This window comes from Solanum tuberosum, unplaced genomic scaffold (genome assembly GCF_000226075.1).
Source record: "Solanum tuberosum cultivar DM 1-3 516 R44 unplaced genomic scaffold, SolTub_3.0 scf00082, whole genome shotgun sequence".
In the NCBI taxonomy this organism is placed as follows: Eukaryota; Viridiplantae; Streptophyta; class Magnoliopsida; order Solanales; family Solanaceae; genus Solanum; species Solanum tuberosum.
Window position 1 is genome coordinate 940454 of NW_006239006.1, and position 6125 is coordinate 946578.

Genomic DNA, 6125 nt, shown 5'->3' on the forward strand with positions numbered 1-6125 from the left:
ACTTTCGTATAACATATAACAATCTCATGGAACTTGATATGTTCTTCCAAATAAGCTTGAAAAGTTAACTCGAATTTTAGAAGGATAACCTAACCTTGTTGATATTCATAACAAGTTTAAGGTGATTTACTTAGTTCCTAACTTGGTTCCTAGATAATTTATAAAAGAAATATTTCAAAAACCAAGTGTTCTAATAGTTTACATTTAAATTATATTTGAGAGTTTTGAAGGTCGTGAGCTACTTTAAAGTTTTTCTTTAATAATAACCTTAGTGGAGAAAGAGGGCTGGTCACAAGTAGTAAGGGTCTCGCGTGACATTTTAATTCACATCACCCAAGGAAGAATACGAATTCATACGTACGGACATATAATCTAGGAAATTGATAAAATGACGTGTAGATATTTAATACTCTATTTATCCGAACGAGTGAAATATCAAAACAACAGAATTATGAAAATAATTCAGCTGAGATCCCAATGCCTTTCACTGAAGGTATTTCTAGCAAGAGAATAGCAAAATATCACATTTGGCGTTTTAGGAATTTCCCATATAGTGCTTCGTAAGGGGCCATCTAAATACTAGCTTGGAAGCTGTTATTATAAGCGAACTCTATAAGAGGTAGATGTTGATCCCAACTTTCTTTAAAATCCAACACAGAAGCACGTAACATATCCTCAACCGTCTGAATAGTACGTTCTGCCTGTCCATCAGTTTGTGGATGAAAAGTGCTGCTAAGATTTACCTGAGTGCCTTGACCTTTCTGAAACGATCTCCAAAAATATGTTGTAAATTGATCTCCTCGATCTGAGATAATATATAATGGAACTCCATGAAGGCGAACAATCTCCTGAATGTAAAGCCTAGCCTAATCTTCAACTGAATATGTCGTCCTAACTTACAAGAAATGAGCAGATTTTGTTAGCCTATCGATAATTACCCAAATGGAATCAAACCTTCGTGGAGTGCGAGGTAAACCAGTGATGAAGTCCATATTTATCATATCCCATTTCCATAACGGAAGCTCAATATACTGGGTTAGGCCTCCAGGCCTTTAATGCTCTGCTTTAACTTGTTGATAGTTGGGACATTCAGCTACCATCTTCGCAATATCTTTTTTCATGCCATTCCACCAATAGATCTGTCGAAGGTCCTGATACATCTTCGTCGCTCCAGGGTGAGATGCATATCTAGAATAATGGGCCTTTGAAAGAATATTTGTACGGAGCTTCCCAACTGTCGGTACACATAAGCGACCCTGGTATCTAAGGACTCCATATCTAGTTAGCCTAAATAAGGGGTGTTGCTGCTGTGGAATCTTTTCCTTTAATTTCCTAAGCTCAGGATCTTCATGTTGCTGCCTTTTCACTTCAGTCACAAAGGAAGATTCTGCCATAATCTTAATGACAACACCTCCACCTCCTGCATCTACCAAGCGTACTTGCAAATTAACTAGCTGGCATATGTCTTTTGTAATTCTAGCCTTATCAGCTTCAACATGACTTAGACTACCCATGGACTTCTGGCTGAGCACATCAGCAACAATATTAGCTTTGCCGGGATGATATAAAATGTCAACATCGTAGTCCTTTAATGATTCTAACCATCTCCTTTGTCGTAGGTTCAACTCCCTCTGCTTAAGTAAATACTGAAGGCTCTGGTGATCGGTGAACACATCTATATGAACCCCGTATAGATAATGTCGCCAAATTTTTAGGGCAAAGACAAATGCAGCCAACTCAAGATCGTGTGTAGGATAATTCTGCTCATGCTTCCGCAACTGTCTAGAGGCGTATGCAATAACCTTACCATGCTGCATAAGAACACAACCTAGGCCAATTCTTGAGGCATCACAATAAACAACATAGCCCTCATTACTATCTGGAAGAGTTAGGACAGGTGCAATGGTAAGCCTTTTTTTTAGTTCATGAAAGTACTGCTCGCATGCCTCGGTCCACTGAAACTTCGTTGCCTTATGTGTCAATTTTGTCAGTGGTGCAGAAATAGAAGAGAATCCCTCCACAAACCTTCGGTAATACCCTACCAAGCCTAAAAAGCTGCGAACCTCCGTCGCATTCAAGGGCCTCGGCCAAGTCATCACTGCTTCAATCTTTTGTCCATCAACCTTAATACCCTCACTTGTAATAACATGACCAAGAAAGCTACTGAGCTAAGCCAAAATCACATTTAGAGAATTTAGCATATAACCTGCAATCTTGGAGAGTCTGGAATACAGCTCGCAAGTGGTCTGCATGCTTTGCTTCTGACTGTGAATATATAAGAATATCATCAATAAACACAATCACAAATTCATCCAAGAATGGTTTGAAGACCCGATTCATAAGATCCATAAAAGTTGCTGGGGCATTTGTAAGCCTAAAAGACATGACAAGGAACTCAAAATGGCCATACCTCATCCTAAATGTTGTTTATGGGATATCAACTTCCCTGACTTGCAACTGATGGTAACCAGACCACAAGTCAATCTTGGAAAAGCATTTGGCACCTTGTAACTGATCGAATAAGTCATCAATCCGTGGAAGAGGATATTTATTCTTTATAGTGACTTTATTTAGTTGTCTATAGTCAATACACATCCGCAAAGATCCATCTTTCTTTCGAACAAAGAGTACTGGGGCACCCCATGGGGAACTACTTGGCCTGATAAAGCCTTTATTGAGTAAGTCCTTTAGTTGTTCCTTCAATTCTCTTAGTTCTGCAGGTGCCATTCTATAGGGAGGAATTGATATAGGTTGCGTATCAGGAAGCAAGTCTATAGCGAAATCAATTTCCCTTTATGGGGGAATTCCTGGAAGATCATCAGGGAATACCATTGGAAATTCATTCACGATAGGAATTGACTGAAGAGTCATGGGCTCTTTATCAATATCTTGTACATGAACCATATGGTATATGCAACCTTTAGCAATCAACTTTCGAGCCCTAAGGTATGAAATAAACTTACCCTTAGGTGTGGCTGCATTACCCTTCCACTCAAGGACTGGCTCACCTGGAAAGTAAAATCGAACTATCTTTGCACGACAATCAATATTATCATAGCAAGCTGCCAACCAATCCATACCCATGATAACATCAAAATCTAGCATAATCAACTTAACTAAATCAGTGGAGGTTGGACGATCATTAATTAATACCGTACAACCCTGATAGACACGACTAGCTAAAATAGAATCACCAACCGGTGTAGACACCTCAACTGGTTGTGGCAACAACTCAGATTTCATGTCAATCTTACTAGCAATAAATGGAGTGATATATGAAAATGTAAAGCCAGGGTCTATCAATGCGTAAACAACTTGAGAAGATATCGTCAATAGACCTATAACAACATCAGGGGATGCCTCTGAATCCTGCATCCTGTGAGTGCATAAAAGCAATTCTGACCACCACTCGAACCTGTATCTTCTTTACCTCTCCCTCTACCACGACCCTGAGTAGATTGTGGTCCTGGTCATGGGGCACGGACTGAGGGTGAAGGGTGAAGATGTTGCTGTGGATCCTGAAGGCTGAGCTAGATCACCTCTGCTCAACCTCGGGCACCGACTAATAAAATGTCATGTTTGCCCACAATGATAACATGGACCTGAACCCTGTCTACACTACCTAGTGTGCGGCTTACCGCACTGTGTACAATGAGGAGTGGGATGTCTTACCCGTACGGAATGATCTTGTCGACAACCTTCAGGCTGGCCTGAGCTCTGACTTGGTCCTGACTGACTATAACGATTAAACCGCGGTCCCTGCACTTGTGGTGAGACACTACCCGCTGGCCGAGGTGGATATCGATGGAAAGGGGGCCTAAAATCACCATGTGGCTCCCTATAATACCCCATAGTACGAGCCCTCTTACTCTGCTCCCTATCCCTGAGGGTATCACGAATCCGTTTAGAAAGGTCCTCTGTAGTCTGAGCGAAAGCCTGTATGCGAGAAATATCTACATCATCTGATAGGGATGCTACCCTACAATCTCTGATCAAATGATCTGCCAAACCATCAACATAACGATGAACTCTAGCTCTCATGGTACGTATAATATCTGGTGTATATCTTGCCAAAGAATTGAACCTGTGGCTATAATCCCTCACACTCATAGTTCCTTGCTTCAGATTGATAAATTGGTCAAAACGGGCCTCTCGAACTTCCCGTGGCAAATAGTGGGCAAGGAAGGCCTTAGAGAAGTCCTCTCATCAAGTCCTCTATATCTCTCCCATGCCTCGTACCATAGGATGGCTACATCACGTGGCTAAAAACAAGCCAACTCCACAGCCTCTGTGACGGAGGTATGCATCACCCTCAATACTCTATATATGTGGTCTATAAAGTCCTGGGGATCCTCAGTAAGACTAGATCCTATAAATAACGGAGGGGCCAAATGAATAAACTCTCGTACCTTCAAACTTTCTGACCGGTCTCTTTGAATATCTACTGCTGACTCCAATTGTCGCTCATGAATAGAAACCATCCTAGTCAGCAACTGAATTGCCTCTCTCATCCCCTGTTCCCCAGAGATCTCTGGTGGAGAAAAAATAGATACTGGAGGTCCTGTGTTCATAGCTTCCTCAGGTACCAATGGAACTGGTGAGGCTGGGGGTACTGCATCTCCTCGGGCTTCAATAGGTGCCGGGGAGGCTGGTACTAGGGGTACTAGAGATCCACCCTGTGCCTCAGAGGGAAATCTATCTCTTTGACCCGGTAGGGAACGGCTAGTACCTTTCCTTGGATCCATACCTATCTCTCAATTTTCCATATCCGGAGCGAGTGTAGCCTGTTAGGTAAGAAACATAAAGCACGACTTAGATTTGAAATATTCTTATACTTTTGCACTATAGCACGATCTATCAGTTTAATGAAATGTAAGCATTCCTAAATTCCCTGTAGCCTCTTGATTATAAGTGTGGTGTACAACACACCCATAAACAAGACTCTACTAGATACGGCTTGTCGACCCCACTGGGATACAACCTGCTCTGATACCAAGTTTGTCATGCCCCGAAATAAGGGGCGTAACTGGCACTCGATACCCTAATACATCGAGTTACTCACTGAAATATACTAGCTAAACCAAACTTGTGAGGCAAAAAGATTGGGCAGCACAACCTCTAAAAAGTGAAGCCTGGACGCAGAGGTCATGACCTGAAAGAGAATAACCATACAAACAATGGTAGACAAACCGAAAAAAATAAGATGTACTATCTAGCCGACGAGGCCACAACCGAAAACATACCTACTTACACACACCCTTATATATACAAGCCAAGACTCTTGGCTGGAGGTTGAAACATACAAAAAGAAAACCCAGAATATTGTGTCCACAATAGCCTCTATGAGTGACATAAGCACTGTTGGGACAAGGCCCCGACTATACCCAAACTGTACAACAAAAGTAAACATCCTCTGATAGCCCCAGGATAAGATGGAGCTTACCAACTCACAGCTGAACCTGAATCCTAGCGGGTGGGTCGATTAGAGTCCTTGCCTGTACCTGCTCGCACAAAACAAAAAGCAACGTCCCCAGGAAAATGGACGTCAGTATGAATAAAAATGTACTAGTATGTAAAGCAAAAGGTAAAATCATAAACATTTACTATAAAAGGATAGTAGAGATACCACCTGAAACTGAAAACCAAATAATCTCCATGTATATATATATATATATATGCAAATGCATGACATACCCAACCAAATGATAGCAATATGTGGATATTCATAACAAGTTTAAGGTGATTTACTTAGTTCCTAACTTGGTTCCTAGATAATTTATAAAAGAAATATTTCAAAAACCAAGTGTTCTAATAGTTTACATTTAAATTATATTTGAGAGTTTTGAAGGTCGTGAGCTACTTTAAAGTTTTTCTTTAATAATAACCTTAGTGGAGAAAGAGGGATGGTCACAAGTAGTAAGGGTCTCGTGTGATATTTTAATTCATATCAGCCAAGGAAGAATACAAATTCATACGTGCGGACAAATAATCTAGGAAACTGATAAAATGACGTGTAGATGTCGAACACTCTATTTATCCGAATGAGTGAAATATCAAAATAACAGAATCATGTAAATAATTCAGCTGAGATCCCAATGCCTTTCACTGAAGGTGTTTCTAGCAAG

The 6125-nt window shown here is 40.9% G+C and overlaps 1 long non-coding RNA gene across 1 annotated transcript in view; it reads right to left on the minus strand.

Moving 5' to 3' along the window:
* Positions 1 to 5528, minus strand: part of LOC102580847 (uncharacterized) — a 10138-nt gene extending 4610 nt beyond the window's left edge. Inside the window, exons 1-2 of the long non-coding RNA XR_367270.2 lie at positions 5444 to 5528; positions 5409 to 5411 (exon numbers count right to left, since the gene is read on the minus strand). This is a non-coding gene — a long non-coding RNA (uncharacterized lncRNA). The remainder of the gene's footprint in view (positions 1 to 5408; positions 5412 to 5443) is intronic.
* Positions 5529 to 6125: the final 597 nt, after the last annotated feature.